The following is a 19,153-nucleotide window of genomic DNA, read 5'->3' on the forward strand; positions in this document are numbered from 1 at the left end:
CGGGCGCGGCCTCCGTCCTCCGGCGCTAGGGGCCCGCGGGGAGCCCGGCGGGCTGCGGCCTCCCGGGGCCTCACGGCGGCTTCCCGCCCGCCGGGCCTCGGTGCTCCACGTCCTCACTGGCTAGGCCGCCCAGGGCAGTCCCCGCGCCAGTCTGCGCCGGTGGCCGCACCTATCGGTGCGAGAATTGTTAGGTCGTCTCCAGTGCCCTTCCTGCCTTCCCTTACGAAGGGTAAACATTTGTCGAAGTGAATGGAGAGAAAGGAGACATTGACTAAACCAAAGCAGCTGCCTTCGCCCGTCTCCACCTGGCAATTCCAGTTCTCTGTCACATATGTAGTGTTTCTTTTTTGTATTTCAAAATTGTTTGCATAGAAAAAGTCATGAGTTCCCCCCAAAATGGAAGCGATATGAGAATAAAGATTCGAGTGATTAAATCTCATTGCCAAGGCCTGATAGATTCTTAGACAATATCCCTGGGAGGAAGGAAGGAATACCCCATGGTAGCTGGAGGACTCCAACATGTATTTGCTGACTGCATGGGACAAGAAGGAATTGCTGAAAATTTGCCAGCTACTGGATATGAGAATTTAGGATGGAAGATATATGTTGTTAATGGTCTTATGAATTATAACCAGATGTCTGGTTTTTACCTGTATTTAACTTCTGCAGTGTTACTACAAATGACCTGAAGGTGTCTCTCAGCTTGAGAATTCTATGATTCTGTATTGTTGCCTGAAGCGCTGGAACTTGGAATTCTTTTGTTTACACAGTGCTGAGATTCTTCCTGGATAAAGTGCTTTGACTTCCATGACTTTATAAAAAGAAGCCTTCAAGAAAAGATAGTTTCTGCCTGGCAGGAAACAGGGAGAGAGTTTCTGTGTTTCTTAGAGGAAATGTGCAAATGAGAGAAGAAAGTGAGAAAAAGTTATTTCAGACACAGAAAGAAATGAGACATGTCATGTTGGAAGTTGTTTCTTGCTTGAGCGCCCAAAATGTTCAGCAAACAGTTAATAATGGTGGTTAACTATTCCCAATTTTAAGAGGCTGGTTTATTTCAAATAAATATCTGAAGGCAGAAGTGTCTGTTATATTTTCTACAACATCACATTAATTTGTATTGGTGACTTTATTTTATTTCTTAAAGGCTAGTCAAAGGAAGTAGTGAGAGTGCAGAAGGAACAAAGAAATCTGTAACTGGTGTGATCAGTTAGTTGTAAACACCACTGCACTCAGACCAAACTGTCGGTGATTTTATTAATGCTTCTTTCTCTTGATGTGCTTTAGGGTGCAAGTAACAGAATATCCAAATAAAAATGGCTTAAACAACAAACATCTGTTATCTCCAGAGGGAATGTGTCTCTATGACTCCCATCTCTCTACTTTGCCATCCCTGAGGAATTAGCTTGTCCTTTCTTTTGGCAGCTGGCCTGAAGGGGATGCAAACCCATGATCATGGTGTTAAGGCAGCACTCTAACCAACTGAGCTAGCCAGCCAGCCCTGGCCTTGTTCCTTTAGAAAAGAAAACTTTTCCAGGATTTTCCCAGCAGTCTTCCCCCTCAGCTGCCCTTGGCGGGGACTGAGTTGCATGCCCATGTTCTACCTGCAAAAGAGGCTGGGAAAGTGATTATTGGACATTTCCAGACTTCAGAGTGGAAGGTAAGCTCTGCTCGCCAGGAACAGGGTTGGGGTGGGGGTAGTGGGAGGGGAACTAGCAGAGCCTGGCCCAATCATTCTTCAGTATTTTCTATTGGCCAGATTGTAGTAGTCATAAAGTCCCTAACAAGCAAAGTACTAAATGGATCGGGTTACTTTCCTGTCTAAAATGCCTCAAAACCTCCCCATTGACACAATAAAGTTCGCACTTTTTAAACCTGGCATGAGACCCTTTTATAATCTGGTTCCCCTACTCTGCTACACTTAACTCAAAAAAAATATTCTCAGTCTCTTTACATTTGTTTAAAACCTTTGATTTTGGAGGAAGACGGTACTTAGTGCAGAAAAAATATGATGCAGAGCCTATGACGTGCTGTTCTCCAGATTCCAAGGTGCCATCGCTGTTGCTGTCCTAGTGTGTGGGGGTGGTTGAAATGAAGAATTCGTGACCATGGTTCCTTCCCACACAGTTCACAAGGAGGCGGCAGGAATGCCGTGTGAACTATTTTGGTCCCAGCAGTGTAGGCAGAGCTGTGGAGACTGTTCTGTGCTTTGTGATGGCCTCTGCCTCTTGCAGGGTTTCTTCAGGGGATATCCTGTTCCCTTTACAGGATGCCAAAAGTGTCTGATCAACCTCCTGTCCTCAGTGCTTGAAATGTGGAGGTCTGTCTTCCTCAGTTAATTTGAAGAATTCTATTCTTCATTTGACATGAACTTAGAGAGCAGGGTTACATTTTGAACCTTGCCTTGTTTCACCCACTGCAGCATTAACAGGACAGTTTTGTTTTTGTTTTTGTTTTAAATCATCTTTAGTATGAATCAGTCAACACTAGTTGTGTTACAATAAACATTTCACATATGGTGAATGTCTAAGGGGCTAAGAAAGTTAGTAAGGTAAAGACTAATTCAGGTATCTCTCATCATATACAATAGCCAACTCCAGATTAGAAACCTTAATGAGCAAGGCAAAACTTTAAGTCTTTTAGAACATAAGGTGTTGAGAAAGTAGAATAGTTTGGTCAGGGCCCTCGTTTTGGGTCCCATTGAGTATGGTTTAGCACACCTATTGTAAGCAAATTGTGTGTGTGCATGTGTGTGTGTGTGTGTGGAGTTAGTGTGCATGCACGCCAATGTGTCTTTTTAGTTTTGTTGCTATTCTTGTGAGAGAGGAGTTTTAGTGAAGCAGGCGGGCAGGCATCTGCTCAGGTATCCACCCGGCGCAACCATGCTTTCCAAACTATGGCTCCAAGGACCTTTTGGCCAGTTACCTAGCTCATAGACCTGTGTGTGAGGGGTCTGGTGACCCAGCCTGGTATGTGAGGAGTCTGGGGACCCAGCCTGGCATGTGAAGGGTTTGTGACCCAGTCTGTGAATGGGCTTGAGGGGTCTTTGAGCTCCAGACCCAGCCCTAGCTTGGCAATTGGCCCAGTTGGTGCAGGATTACCAGCAGGTAAAAGAGCCCAACAACTGGCGGTGTGGTGGAGCTAGACAATTGGTTTCATGAACAGGATTAAGAGAGCTACAATTGGTGATGTCGACAGGATTCCAGACATTAGCCTTGCCATAGCACGGCATAAGGCAACCTCTACAAAAGGCAGTGTGGCAGTTTTTAAAGTGAAAATACTGAAGGGAGATTGCCTGGGTTCAAGTCCTGACTCCACTACTTATTTGCTGTGTGACCTTGATCTAATTGCTTAATTTCCCCAGGCATGGCATTCATCATACATGAAAGGGAGATAATGGGTAACTGAAATATAGAAAGTACTCAGTAAGTGCTGGCTATTACTATTTGTAACCTTAGAATAGGGAAGGATTCCTTAAAAAAAAACAAAAAATACAAACCACAAGAGGAAAAGATTGACCCATACAATTACAATAAAATTAAGAATTTTTATACATCAATAGACACCGTGAAGTGTAAAAAGATAAGTCAAAAACTGAGAACATTTATTTGTCACACATATGAATGACAAGGGATTCACATACAGAATATGTAAGTAACTCCTGTGGGTCAATAAGAAAACGTCAGACAACCCCATGGAAAAGTGGACAAAAATAGAAACAGGCATTTTTTATAAGAAAAAATATGAATGGCTAATAAACATAAAAAATGCTTCTGTCTGACCAGTAATCAGAAAAATGCAAATTAAAACCCCCAATGATAACCATTTTACATTGTCCACCAACAGGAATAGTGGGCAAATGAATTTTGATACATTTATACAATGGAAAACTATACAGCAATGAAATTGCCTAAACCACAGCTACCCAGTAACTGCATCAACATGGATGAATTCCACGAACGTAATATTGGGTTAAAAAAGAAAATCCATAGAAGATTATATACAGTATGATTCCAAAGCATGCAAAATTGGACAATACATTGTTTAGGAGTACATCTCTGTGTGGGAAAACCTGAAGAAAAGCGAGGAGATGATAAACACGAAATTCAGATAGTGGTTCAAAGGTATTGGCAGTGTTCTATTTCCTAAGCTGGGTCATGGATTGCATGGTTATTCATTTTATTATTATTCTTAAAGATATATGTTTGTTGCGTACATGCTCTTTGGTAACGATGACATATTTCATAACTAGTACAAGACACCAATCCAGAAAAACACAGGGTTTTGTGGTCAGAGGTTCCAAAAGCTCAAGATCAGTAGACCTGGATTTAAGTGCAGTCTTCTGCTCCTTAACAGCTACATGACTTTGGGCAAAATCTCTGAGATTCCTTTTCCTAATTCATAATGTGGGAACAACAATATTTATTTCAAAGGCTGTTGTGAACATTAAGTAATCGGTCATGTGAGTGAAAAACACCTTGTTCAGCTCAGTTCATTAAACAATTACTTTGTGCCAGGAGCCAAAGACATGAAGTTGAATAAAGCAAAGGCCCTGCCCTCCAGGAGCTTACACTTTTGTGAGCAGACAGGCATGCAAACAGGTAGACTTAGCAGTATGAGTTAACTTCAGCATGAGAGTGGGAGAGACAAAGAACATGTAGCCGGCTCAAGCTGGTAAGGCAGGTGCAGCCTGAGAAGGCTACCTGGAGGTGTGATGACTGTTGCGAATCCTGGAACGTGTTCACCAAATGAGGAAGGGAGTGGGGTTCCCTGGCAGAGGGAACAGCCCAAGCAAAGGCACAGAGGCAAGAGACGGCATAGTATGTAGGGATCCACATGAAGCAATTCCACGTTAGTCTTGAGTGAGATGAGATATTCCCTAAAATAAAGGGAGAAGGGCCAGGAGAGCCAGGAAATTGAAGGTCTTATGTGTTGGGTTATCGAGGTTGGATTTGACTCTTAATATGGAAGCATTGAGTAACTCTACATAAACGAGCAGCAGGACAAGATGGGTGCTGTAAAAGATTCCCCTGCTAGAAGGGCAGGTGGGGTTTAAGAGGAGAAACACAGAGCTAGGAAGACAAGTTAGGAGACTGCTGTAGCTCCAGTGAGGATGTATGAGGAAGGCTGGAGAGAAGGACAAATTTAAGAAATGTTTAGAAGGGAAACTGGCACCACCTGTTGATGGGGCAGGGATGGGAGGGAGAGGAAGATTCTAAGATGTGGTCTAGTTGGGGCTACTGGGTGCAAAGGCAGCAGCATTTACTGCTGCAGAGAAGAGGAAAGAGGAGCCGGTTCAGGAGAAAGGATGAGTTCAGTCTGTGTTTGATACACATTGAATTTGAGGAGTGTGTGGAGCATCCAAGCAGTAAAGTATGTGCAGAATTATCCAAAGGTGCAGAGGTGGGTCAGGGCCAGGGAAATAAATTTGGGAGTCACCACCATGCAGGTGGATGAGACTGGCCAGGGAGGGCATATAGCCAGCAGCTTTTAGAACTGTGGTTAATATTCCAAAAAGCTCTAATTCACTATGGGAATGTCAGTCATTACTAAAATGGACCTTAGATAAAGAGCAGACTAGGAATCGGTTAGGGGAGAGCCAGGAATTTTATTTATTGAGCAGCACTGTGAAGACATCAGGAGGCTTCTGGGAAAGGGAATGTTGGGATCAGTCCACACTTGAGGGATACGATTCTAAGAGTTGGGGAGGTCCCTTGAGAGTGGAACCAGGGCTGCAAGGCCAAGCACAGTCCTGGTGTGAACCTCAGGGCCTGCGGCAGAATTGCGTCTTTGGGAACCAGACATGAAGGCAGGATCCAAGCAATGTGGAATTTGAAACAGCAGGATTTAGTGAGAGATCACTGGATGGAGGTAGGAGAGGCCAAGGGAGGAGAGAGCTGATAAGAATATCTGGTCTCAGGCCTGAAGAAATAAGAACAGAGCCAGCCCTACACAAAAGTATTCAATTGACAAAATGAATCTAGGGCCCACCCCTTTGAGACTCTGACCTTTTTTTGACTTCATTCGAGGCCTCCTTCCTTACCCTCTCCCATCCCCTGTCCTCCCTCCACACCCTGTCCCACCAGCCTTTGCTGACTTCTGACTCTGTAGGCTTCCCAAGGCTGTGTCCCACCCAGGCCAGTCCTCCCCACACAGCACCCCAACATTTCTCCCCTGCCTTGTCTTAAATCATACTATCTCTCTTCTCATTCTTTTGCTCTCTCCTTTTAAAAAGGCATCTGGGAATGAAGCTATGCCAAAGTATTAATATAATAGATCTTCTTCTTCTGTGGTTATGTGCTTTCTAAATGGACTCTCCTGGTAACACAAGGCCTTAACCCAAAAGAGTGTTCCTGTCATGGTAAGGATTAGGGCAGATGGAGGTAGGGCAGGCAAAATTACCCCTCAAGTTTTACCCCATAATAGGTTTGTTAAGGCTGGTCCTGAACTAGAGAAAATATTAAGGGAAATGAGGTAAAAACCTTAATTTTAGAAATAAAATGTTTAATTTGAAGTGACAACACAATAGATTTTAGATGCAGTTGCTAAGTGAAAATGCCCTGAAGTGAGAAACACTGGAGTAGACAAATGGCCATGATCTGCAGTGAAGAGGTAGTTACCCAGACCACAGGATTGCCTTTCCGAAGAGTTTATAGTTTACAGACACTCTCACCTCTATTGTTCATTTGATCCTCACAAAAAGCTCTGTAAAATAGGCAGAACATTTGTGTTTTTAAAAAACATTTTTAAAATTTGCATTTTTAGAACGCAAAAGCAAAAATATCAGCTTAGAGAAGCTAAATTATTTATCTAATGTTCACTGCTAATTGGGGTGGAGTCAGGACTTCTGCTGCTCGATTATGACAATCCAGGTAGGTGAGTGTATTAGTCACAGTTCTTCAGAGAAACAGAGCCTATAGGTACACACACACACACACACACACACACACACACACACACACACAGAGAGATTTATTATAAGGAATTGGCTCACATGATTACAGAGACAAAGTGCCAAGTTCTACAGTTGGTGATCTGGACACCCAGAAGAGCCACTGGTTTTGTTCAATTCAAGTGTGAAGGCCTGAGAACCAGGAGAACTTTGTGTAAGTTCCAGTCCAAAAGTGGGGTTTTGAGACCTAAGAAGAGCTGATTTTTTAAATTAGAGGTTTGAGACCTAAGAAGAACTGATTTTTTAAATTTGAGTCTGAAGGCAAGAAAAGACCACTGTCCCAGCTCAAGCAGTCAGGCAGTAGGAGTTCCTCTTACTCAGCCTTTTTGTTCTTTACAGGTCTTCAGTCAACTGGATGAGGCCCACTGACACTAGGAAGGGCAATCTGCTCTACTCAGTCTACCAATTCAAATGTTAATATCATCCAGAAACACCCTCACAGACATACCCCAAATACTGTTTGGCCAAATGTCTGGGCACCCTGTGGCTCAGTCAAGTTGACTCATAAAATTAATCATCTCAGTATGTTTCTCAAGGAAGGGAATAAAAGAGACAATCTAGTTTTGCATTTAATACTGATGAAATGGCCTATGAAGCACATGTGACAAATGTGGCAAGTAGAAGTTTCACAGATGTGAATTTGATCATTTCTCCCATTTTCTTTGGCTTGGAGTTTGCTCTCTAGAATAACCAAATTGGTCCTTTAGGTTTCCATGGCCATCCTACCTGAACAGAATTTACTTTCTTTTTTTTTTTTTCCTTTTTGTCTTTTTCCGTGTCCGGCAACGGATCGCAACCCTCAGTGTCGCCCCCGCACCGGACCAGGACCGGCCACGGGATTGCAACCCTCGGTGTTGCTCCCGCCCCTCGCTCAGCCAGTGAGCGGCTGGTCTGTATGTGGGATCCGAACCCTCGGCGGGAGCGCCGCCGCACTTCTCAAGCGGCGCACTACAGCAGTGCGCCACCGGGCCGGCCCACAGAATTTACTTTCTATCTATCTCCTTTTCTTTTCATTCTCCTCCATCATCACTGTCATCATCAACACCCAAGGTTTAGCAAGTGCTAGCTGCTCAGATGGCTGTGAAGCAGGAAGGATTTGGATTTCATAGAGGAAACTAGATCTGTCCTTTGCTTTGAGTGGCTTAATTCCAGTTTATGAGATAGAACATACACACGAAAAGATAAATAAGTATAAACAAAGTATGAATGATACAAGTAGGTGCTAAGTACAAGGGTATATTAATCTTGGATTCCAGAAAAAGGGGTGATTAGTGATCTGGACGTGGTCTTGAAAAGCTTCAAGGAGGTGGTGGTCCTTGGGCAGGGCCTGAGAGATGAGTGTGACTAAAAGAAGTGTCAGGAGGGAGAGAATGTGGCAGGAATACAGGACACCCGGGTGAAAGTGGGAAGTGCGTGAGTGTGTGTAGGGGCAGCAATGCGAGCTTGGTGGGCACAGCACCTCTGAACAGCTTGGCGCCTGGAGAGCAGCATACGGGAACAGCTTTAGGCCCAGATTGCTCATTAGAACTTTTTTTACTGCGTGTGAAATTTTCTGGGATCAGTACAGAGTATCATCTGTGTCTCCTGCAGCCTTCTCCTCCCAAACACGGCTTTCTAACCCTGTCTAGCCAGTTGAATACCACAGCTGGTCTTCTGAGTTACACACGCTTCTGAAAAGCCCTTTGCCTGGATTTGCATGCACTTAAAAGAGGGAAAAGCAAGAAAAGAAACCCTCTACTTGTTTTTGTGTGCTGAGTTAATGTTTTTATATTGTTTGTCCTATATATGTAGATCCAGGGCACTTGTGTGTCTCAGAGGATAAAGAAGGCAGGTACAGGTCTGGTTAGTTCTCTCTGAGGGGTCCTCAGTGCTGTGGCCTGTTTGCCATGGGTGCCTTGGGGACATGCTGGAAACTGCATGTGTGATGAGGCAGGGTAAGCTTTGCATCCTGTCAGCCAATAGTGCAGGCCCCCCTTCCCCCATATCTCTCTTCTCCTCTTCACCCCCCCCCCCACCCCCATATGCTGCCCTGAATTCCCCCAGGGCCCTCCTTTCAGTTTTCAGGAGGCAGCATGTGTCGTGAAGAGAGCCATCACCGTGAGAAGCCAGTGTGCTCCAAGTCTGGCTCTGCCACTAACCAGCTGTGTGACCTTGGGCAGGTCCCTTTACCTCCCTGGGCCTCATTTTCTTAGCTGTGAGATAAGAGGTTTGGGCTAGATGATCATTCAGAATGTTTCTGACTCTGAAATATGAATCTAGGAGAACTTTTACCTTCTTGTCACTTCAAATAGTTTTCTTCTCCCTTGGCTACTTAGGGGAAGAGAGGGAGGATCCAGAAGGTACTAATCCCTCTTCCTACAATATCTTGGGATGTATACCCGACACATTTAAAAAATATCTTTTATGGAAATTTGAGAGAGATGGAATATTTAGAGAACTTTAAATAGAAGACAAAGATTCAAATAATGGTGCCATAATTTAGCAGCTGTATGATCTTGTGCAGGTCACATTTTCTGGAATTCTTTTCTGGAATTCAATTTCCTCATTTGTAAAACAGGAATAACAACAACAATAATACTCCTCAGGGTCATTGTGAGGATTATATATATAAATATAAAGTCCTTAGGATTGTGCCAACACATAGTAAATTTCCATAAACTGCAGGAAATACAGTGTGGTGTGTAGTGGTTAGCTGAGCGACACTGCTTTCAGGGAGATCTGGGTTTCAATTCAGGTTCTGTCCCCAACCAGCTGTGGGGCCTTGGCCAAGTTATTTTAATTCCCAAGCCTCAGTTTCCTCCTCTCTATAGGGATATTAATAGTTCCTGCTTTGTAGGGTGATTAATGAGGATTCCACGAGACAAGGAATTAAAAGTACTTAGCCCATGCCTCACACAGAGTAAACATTCAATACATTTAATCATGATAACAGACAAACAAACAATAATCACAAATGTTGTGCTTTCTGTCCCTGCCCCTTCTCCTCCAAGGATGGCAATAGTGGAAGGAAAGTCTCCTGATCAGGGGAGGGACTGAATCCTGTAGCTACGCAGCAGACTTGGTGAAGGCAGGACCCTCCACCTGGTGCATCCTGCAGTCCCACTACCTAGCGCAGTGCCCAGCACCTAGCAGCACCGGAAGGAGAGCCTTTACTAATGGTGCAAACAAAGAAAAGAGGCTCATAAGTTGTTCTGCCCTTACAAGATATAGCTTAGTTTTCAGGCTCTCAGGCTCATTCTATCTTCTACCTTAACAGTGCTACACAGGAGGACATTAAGAGATGTGTAGACCTCCTCTTAAGTCTAGACCAGAGATGCCCAATCAAAATATCACATGAGCCACACATAAAATTTTGGACATTTTAGTAGCCACTTCCTTAGCCTTGAAAAAGGAAAAGGAAACAAGTGAAATTAATTTTAATAATGGATTTCATTCAGCCCACTATATCATTTCATCATGTAATCAATATAGCAGCTTTCCATTAAATATTTTATATTTTTTGTACTGTTTGAGATCTGGTATGTATTTCATAGTTGGAGCACATCTCAATTCAGACCAGCACATTTCGAATGCTCAATAGCTACATGTGTCTAGTGGCTACTCCGTTGGAAAGCACAGACCTAGACCAAGAAAGCAAGTTCAAGCCTCTTCTTCCACCCACCCAGGCCCACCCTTCAGCTCACTTCTTGTCTGAGGAGCCACTTCTTTCCCAGGTGGCTGCCCTGGAGAATGGCTTCCAGCCTCTTGGAAGACATGCCTGCCATCAGTGTGGGTGAGCTTTACTTTACATGTCTTCCCAGAATACAACACCATAACCTCAACTTTCATCCTACAAGATACACATATACAACAGGTAATTCATGTTTCCAAACTTGTTATTTGAAGAAGACAGCCACCATCCTTTCCTTTTTCCAACATGCCTTTGGGGAGTTTTGTCTACTGTGATCTTGCCTGTATTCAATACTCTCTGATAATTAATTTGTTTATTCAACTTATTGAGTGCCTAATATGTGTAATGGAAATAGAAATACAAACACATTCTACGAAGCAAACATCATCCTGATACCAAAACCAGGTAAAGATATAACGAAGAAAGAAAACTACAGGCCAATATCCTTGATGAATATAGATGCAAAAATCCTCAATAAAATATTAGCAAACAGAATACAACAACACATATGTAAGATCATTCACCACGATCAAGTGGGATTCATCCCAGGGAAGCAAGGTTGGTTCAACATACGCAAATCAATAAATGTGATCCACCATATTAACAAAATCAAACACAAGGACCATATGATCATCTCTATTGACGCCGAAAAAGCATTTGATAAAATCCAACACTCATTCATGACAAAGACCCTTTATAAATTAGGTATAGACGGAAAATATCTCAACATAATTAAAGCCATATACAATAAACCCACGGCCAATATCATCCTGAATGGGGAAAAACTAAAAGCTTTTCCTTTAAAAACAGGAACCAGACAAGGATGCCCACTCTCACCACTCCTATTCAACACAGTATTGGAAGTATTAGCCAGAGCAATCAGAAAAGAGAAGGAAATAAAGGGCATCCAGATTGGAAAAGATGAAGTCAAACTGTCCCTGTTTGCAGACGATATGATCCTATATATCGTAAAAATAAATAAATAAATAAATAAATAAATAAATAAATAAAAAAGAAATAGAAATACAATAGTGAGCAGGAAGATGCAATTCCTGCCCCGGGGAACCTTAAACTTGAGTTGGATGGGCAGACAAGTAAGCAGGATCTTATTGTGTAGGGGAGAATTAAATGCTAGGTACCCTGGAAGCTCATAGGAGGGTGACTAACATAACATAGGAGTGTGTGTGTGTATGCACACGTGTGTGTTTGTGCATATGCATGCATGAGTGTATGCAAAGGGGTACTCAGGGAAGAAGCTTTTAAAGCGAGACATGAAGGTTAAGTTGAAGTTGGGGTGTGAGGTTGTTGGGTGTGGGATGTGGAAAGGAGGAGAGGAGAGAGCATGCACATGTCCCAGAAGGTGCAAGGATGGAGTAGGGTGCCTGCAAATCACTCCATCCAGCTGGAGTCCAGAAAGAGTAAATTTGTGGCTTGGGGTAGATTGGGCATGGCAGGGGATAATCATGGTCAATAGTTTGGATTTTATTTAAATTCTATAATAAAGACCCTGGAAACTTCAGCTCTGGTTCTGATTTCTTGCCTGCATTCTTATTCTGCATTTCGAGCTGTTTACAGGGTATCTCCATGTTTGACTTAAATTTAACATGTTCAAAATCACTCAGCACCTTCACTCCTCTACTAAAAATTCCAATCTGGTTCTCTGTCCTAATTTCTCTGTCTCTAATAATGAGATCAGCATAATTCCAGTCTTCTACCACAGCCAAGACATATTTCATCCCTTCCATATCTTCACCCCAGGTACCCAAGTTGTCACTAAATCTTGCTAATATTTTGACTGAATATCTGAAGGCTCTGGTTTGGGCACTTTCTGGCTTCCCTGAAGATAATTCATCACTCATTTTTCTATAATAGCTTTAAATTCTCACCAGGGTTATCTGAATTCCAAGTGGTATAATTTGTACTCCTTTGAGATATCATTTTGGAACAAACCAGCAGTTTCAAAAATCACATCAGATTATGAAGTAGGAAAATAAATTCTGCAGTCCAGAAAAGCCCCAAGTAATTTTTATCAGAAAATTATTATATTCTTACACATGAAAAAGTTCATCAAGCTTCCTCCTAAAGTCACAGGTTTTATTATTTGCATAGAGAATCCACAAACAGGGGTTTTTATTTGTCTAATTGTGTCCCTCCCTTTGTCTACAAGCTCTTCCCTGGATATATTACCTGCATGTTCACTCACCCTAAAAAAATGTTCAGCACTGTTTAAACTTGCCTTTGATTACCAAGTATCTTACTTCACATTGGCTCGGCAATTCATTATAACCACACCCTGCAAACTGGACGTGGAAAATTTAAAACACAAGAACCAGATTGCATTTTGTGTTTCAGGAATAAATGAGAAGGGAAATGATAATTTCCCCCAGTTGTATTTTGTCATATTTTAAACAAAATGTCCACTGGCTGGAAATTCCATTTCAATCAGTAAGCATTTATTGAGATTTATGGACTGTGTGCAGCATGCAACTACTTGTTAGAAGTATGATGACCATGTCTTCTAAAATTAAAAATCAGGACACATGGTGTGACAGTGGGACAGAGCACTTGAAATCAGTACAACCCTGGAAAATGTGGGTCATATGATTGCCATAGTTACAGGAAATGCAAGAGAAATATTGTCCCTTAAGCTTATAACTTTATTGGAAACATAAGCCAAACACACATTTATTAACTTTACCACTGAATAAATAGTGAGTGAACACCTTGTAGAGGAAGTGCTTTGTTAGCTGGCAGGATTACAAAAATAAAAAAACACAGTCACCTTGAATGCTTCTTCAAACAAAGTAGGCTCTTCTGATGGCTAATTTTATATGTCAACTTGGCTAAGCTATAGTGCCCAGTTGTTTGGTCAAACACCAGTCTAGATGCTGCTGTGAATATTTTTTTAAGATAAAATTGACATTTAAATCAGTAAACTTGAGTATAGCTGATTTACTTTACTCTCCATAATGTGAGTGGATCTCATCCAATCAGTTGAAGGCCTTATGAGCAAAAATTGAGGTTTCCCCCAGGAAGAGGGAATTTTTCCTCCAGATTGACTCTGGCTGGAATTTCCAGCCTGCTAGCCTACCCTGCAAATTTTGAATTTCCTAGGCCCCACAATCATGTGAGCCAATTCCTTAAAATCAATCTCTCTGTCTCTCTCTACATATAATATGTATGTACATATATGCACACACACATCCTATTGATTCTGTTTCTCTGGAGAAACCTGACTAATACAGCTCCCATAAGAATTGTTATTATTTCTCATTCTTGAAATAATCTATACATTTTAAAACATTATTGTATAATATCTTTTTTTACAAGTAGTAACATTCCATTAACAATATGTCTTCTAGCAATGTTTTTAAACATATGGCATTCACTTTCATGGCCCACCTTGCTGCTGAAGAGAAAGTTTAGAAGCCAAAGTAGAATTATTAGATGAAACAAAATTGTCTGAATTTCAAATGAAATGAGAAATAAGCGAATTAAGAAAGCATGAGGAAATGCTCAAGAGAGGGGGACAACAAGGAAGCGAAGTATAGAGAAGGCAACTTTGGCTTTTTCCTTTTCTTTTTGTTGGTTTTTGGCAGCTGGCTGGTAAGGGGATCTGAGTCCTTTACCTTGGTGTTTTCAGCACCACGCTCTAACCAAGTGAGCTAATCAGCCAGCCATCTTTGGCTTTTTGATTACAAATAGTGAGGAAAAGAAACTGCATGAATGATAAGCCATGGGCCTGAGATTATCTTTACAGTGGAAGGTGCTATAGAAAGAAAAGAGGACAGTAGAGCAAAATTGTTCAAAGCAATTGTGGATAATCATCAAAACTACTTGGGAATAAAGAAGGAGCAAAGAATGTAGTTTAAGATGTAGAACTGTGAGTTCAGCACTAGATTGTTTTGGGGGCTTTAGATTTTCTATGATCTGTTCCAGTGGAAAATGGTACAGATTGATTGGTTCCATAAATGAGGGTCCTTTGTAGCAAGAGAACTCTGGATGAAATGAGACAGTTGATTTCCACATCTGATTTAAGAATGTAGCAGGCCCACTTCTCTGAATTGGCAATAGAAAATGCTTGGATGGGGGAAATCATGAATAATTAGACATAATTAGGTTGTCAGCTCATATATCATTATGTCTTGCCTCTCAGGGATGTTTTGCAGATTAATTAGTTAATGTTTGTAAAATAAGCTCCAAGTGCCATGTATCATTGGCATAGAATTTGATTTTCAGTGTGATGAATATAATTAAGTCATGTTGATTTCATACCAACTTTCACAGCAGGATGACGTCTCCTCCAGAATGTTCTGGGGACAAGGGCACAGGGGTCCTTGCACTGGCATTTCATCAAGAACATGCTCGATGGCAGGCATTTCTCATCATGTGTGATACACATCTCGGGATGGATGGGGGGCATCTGAAGTGTCAGATTAGAATTTTGTCCTCTATTGATGAATAAAAGTTATGTTTTTACATTACATCAGCTTGACAGTGTACTAATTAGAAGTGAACACTTTAAAATCAACATCAGCAGAGGAGAAAACATTAAGGATCTTTTTTGGGCCCTAGGGCATCCTTGCTTATCATATGACATGTACGTTAAATATTCTTCAGTTAGGAAATTCATATTTTTAAACCCAGAAATGTCTTCATATATCCCTAATCCACACCTGTTAGTAAGATTTTCTCAAACAGTACAATTGTTTTTTGACTCAGAGGTTTAGGTATGTAATTCATGTTTTTAGACTTGGTGATTTTTGAGAGGGGAATTAAACAAGGTCTAGGAAAATGGTTTTCAAACGTTTTGGTCTCAGGATCTCATAATACTCTTAAGAATTATTGAGGACCCCAAAGAGATTTTGTTTACGTGTGTTATCACTAATCAATACTTATTGTATTAGAAATTAAAGTTAAGAATTAAAAATTTTTTTCTTTATTAAAATAATAAGCCCATTACATAATAACATAAGTAAGATACTTTTAATGAAAATATTAGTGAGAGGAGTGGCATTGTTTTCCATTTTTATAAATCTCGTTACTGTCTGGTTTAATAGAAAACAGCTGTTCTCCCATATCTGCTTCTGCATCCAATCTGATGTGATGCATTGTTTTGGTTGAAGTAGAGGAAGAAAATTTGGCCTCACACCAATATGTAACTAGAAAAGAGAGGAGTATTTTAACAGCCTCTTTAGATAATTGTGGATATTCCTTTTTGATTTGACACCAAAATTCAACAAGTTTCTTAAAGGTTGGTTTCTTCAATGTTACTTGATCCTGAAACCATATCAATGACTTTTTGTACCCCATTGCATTAAAATCCATTGGTCTGTCTTGTGTTGGTATCACACATTGGTCCTTTGGAAAATATTGGTTCACTGAGTTATGCAGATCTTCTCAATGTTGACACATTTCTTTATAGAATATCAAATAATTATTTTCATCAATATCACCACTGATTTCATCATAAGTTCTTTAAGTATTGGTATGCCGTCAAAAGTTTTCTAAAATTCTCATTTTCTCTTGAAAGTTGGAATTTTGTTATTGGCGATAATAAAATTTTCAGTTGTTTTTCTTGAAGTGATAGTCTCACTTTGTTCATTTCAGGGAGAATGTCTGCCAGATACCCACATCTGAATAACCATAATTTGTTTTCAAGTAAAAATGGAATTCCATAACAAAGCAACTGGTTCAGCTCACAATTTAAATAATCACACCCATGATTCTCCTTGAGAAATCGTTATCAGTATTCATCGAGGTCTGTATGAGAACTTCTCATTTCCTCACATAGAATATTAAAGTGATATGTGCTCAAGGGTCAACATTAATAAAATGAATCCATTTTACTCCTTTATCAAGTTTATTGCTAAGTGAATTGGTGCTTTCAAAGAAATCCATGAGTGCATGGCAGTGACGACTGCTAGTACGACCTGGTGCCACGGCCTAGTTGGTGCTGAGTTTTACCCATTTTACCCAGTAGTTTTACCCATTTTGCCTTTGCTCCTCCAATGCCAAAGCCAGCACAGTGAAAAAGCAAATAATATCCTAATCTTATATGAAAATAGTATTGAACTTGTAGACTCCCTTGAAAGGGCCTCAGGGATGTCCAGGGTACATGAACAGCACTTTGAGAATCAGCAGAGGGAGAGGCAGAGTATCTTTTTAAAGAGGCTATTTCATTTATAGGTAGGACGACATAAAGCAATATCACTTGATGGAATTTTCTGCTCTTTTTTTTAAGCAGAGGGAAGCATATTATACCGCCCTAAATCAGTTTTTCAAACATTTTTGACTATAACACACAAGAAATACTCTCACATGTGACAAAGTGCACATGTACATACAGATATATTTACTGAAACAAAAGTTTCATGAAATAACACCCTTACAATTTGTGTTGCACTCTAACTTTTAAATTTTTATTCTATTTCATTAAAAAAAAAACATTGGTCATGACCCACTAAATTGATTTTACAACTCACTAATGGGTTGGAAACCACAGTTGGCAAAAAAAAAAAAAAAAAAGCTTTAAGTAAAGATCTTTCATTTTGTAATGTATAAACCTTCTGAGGGCTGATTACCTTTGGTTTAAAACTAAATGTACCCAGGAATTTTTTTTTTCCTTTGCTCAAAAGGAATTTTTTTCCCCTTTGTCTCATTGTTTCACAGTACCAGGAATTTTTAAAGGTTGCTTATTCTGCTATTTCTTGGTTCAGTTGCAAATGATTTTAAAGTGTAGTCAAATGAGAAACACTTTGTTTCAAGGATGCAATATGTATATTATTACATGAAATACTCCTTTGATTTTATTATCTCTGAGAAAGTCTAAATGTTTACCTGGGGTTTATAAACCCTGCTGCTTTTTTCTTCAGCATTGGTGGATAAATATACACAATACAATCTTATAAAGGATGCTGTGTTGAGACTGGTATACAGTGATTATTGTTCTCATAGAAAACACTGTAATACATTTTCAGGATCTAGGTTTATATCCTATTTACTACTGCTGACTTTCTGCTCTGCCAATCCTCTGAAAATCATTACTCTGACCGATACAACTAATTGTAAAAACCAAAATGAAATGACTATCCATTTTGGCTTTTTGCTTTAAAGTTAAGTATTATTTCTTATTGACAATATAAAAAGATATATGGTAAGAAAGTAGAATATATTAGAGAGAAAGAAATAACATCTTTTCCCCATTTGGTATTTGGCCCCTCCCAGCTTCTCCTCCTTGGCTTTCAGGATCTCACTTCAGGGTCTCTCTCTCTCTTCCTCTCTTATCCTATGTATGTTTTTCAACAACAGCAGCAAAGTCAATTCTGCCTTGATCTTTAAACATTGGTTTTCCCTCTGTTCAAAGTTAAGGTACTTGCCTGGACCCGCCTCTTTTGCTTGTTGCATTTACTCCACTGGCTTCAAGTGATGTGTAAGAAGGATGGGGGAGACAGAAAATCAGAAGCGAGAAAAAGAGTTAGCTGTCTAGTGTGGTCGTTCAGAAGAGAGATGAAGAGGCTCTGGATTAGGGAGATGCCACTAGGAATGGAAAAGAGGGAACAGACCCACAAGATTTGGCTAGTAATTGGAGTGAGGATTCAGGAGGAAAAAAAAAAAAAAGATGGCTTTGAGATTCTAGCTTGAGTCAACTTGGTAAGTACAGGAGAAGTGGATACAGAAAAAATGATGATAAAAAATGAGTTTGTTTTTTAAAACATACTGGAAATGTCAAGCAGTCACCAGAATATATCACAGTAGAACCTGAGAGAGTGCAGGGCCAGAGCCAAGCGAAGTAATGTACACTGAAGCAGTTGTTGAACTCATAAGTATAAATAAAGTCACTAATGTAGAGAACTCAAAAGAAAAAGATAACTGACCATAAACTTGTTGGACCTTTGAAGCTGAAGGAGCAATAACAGATGAGGAGCCCGTGAAGGAAACACAGAAGGAGAAATCCAAAGAGCAGGAGAACCAGTTAGAAAAGTATAACTGATAAAGGCAAAGTAGTTCGGCAGCACATGAAATACTAAGTTACCATCCTTTGGGGGAAGGAAAACCTGTATTTTCGAGCAAAGAGGAACAGAGAGCCATGCTCAAGTTGGTGCATGATGTCAAGAGAAAGACCATAGAATTTGGAGCCAGCAGCCATGGATTTTCATTTTCTCATAAGTGTGTACTAGTTATGTGACTTTGGGCAAGTCACAAAACATAAGAAACCACTGGAGAGCAAAGAAAGGCTAATCTGTGTGCAATATATTATCAGAAATTATAAAGTCAGAAAGCACGGCTGTCTGGTTTGAGGTTAGAGAGTGTGCAGAGAGTGTGCAGAACTTGAGTAGGGTGTCGGAGGATGAATAGGATTTAGACAGGTACAATAGTGGAGGGAGAATATATGATTTAAAAAATGATGGTTCCTCATCTGGAGAAGAGTGAATTGAAGACATAAATTCCCTCAGGAACACAAAGAGAATGTTTGTGTTTCCCTTTTCCTTGTTTTGGAACTGAAAGGAGCCTTTTTATTTGAGATGTTTCCT

Source organism: Galeopterus variegatus, unplaced genomic scaffold, assembly GCF_000696425.1.
Source record: "Galeopterus variegatus unplaced genomic scaffold, G_variegatus-3.0.2 Scaffold1260, whole genome shotgun sequence".
Taxonomy (NCBI): Eukaryota; Metazoa; Chordata; class Mammalia; order Dermoptera; family Cynocephalidae; genus Galeopterus; species Galeopterus variegatus.